Here is a 368-nt window from a genome sequence, read left to right as displayed (position 1 = left end):
AACAAAACTAGTTAGCATCAGGTATACTGTGAATCACGAGTTATCTGTCTGCATCAGAATTCCTTAACAAAGATCTCTATTTTTATGTTCAATTCCTATGAAAACATTTTTTTTTGCCAGTAGAATGCATCTATACAGAATAAACAGCCATATCAAAACCAGTATATTCAATTCCTATTTGCAATTTTAAATTTGTATTTGTAGAAACACCAAATAAATGTTTTAAACAGAGAAAAGAATGATGGAATAGCCAATAATTGTCAGTGAATAAATCACAGTTTCCTTTCCATTGACAGAGCACCGGGGAGAAGTGCTCATAAATGGGGATTGTAGTCAGAAGACTTTTTCTCTGATTGATATTAGGCACC

Source organism: Propithecus coquereli, unplaced genomic scaffold (assembly GCF_000956105.1).
Source record: "Propithecus coquereli isolate 6110/MARCELLA unplaced genomic scaffold, Pcoq_1.0 Scaffold392, whole genome shotgun sequence".
Taxonomy (NCBI): domain Eukaryota; kingdom Metazoa; phylum Chordata; class Mammalia; order Primates; family Indriidae; genus Propithecus; species Propithecus coquereli.
This window is presented reverse-complemented; position numbering follows the sequence as displayed.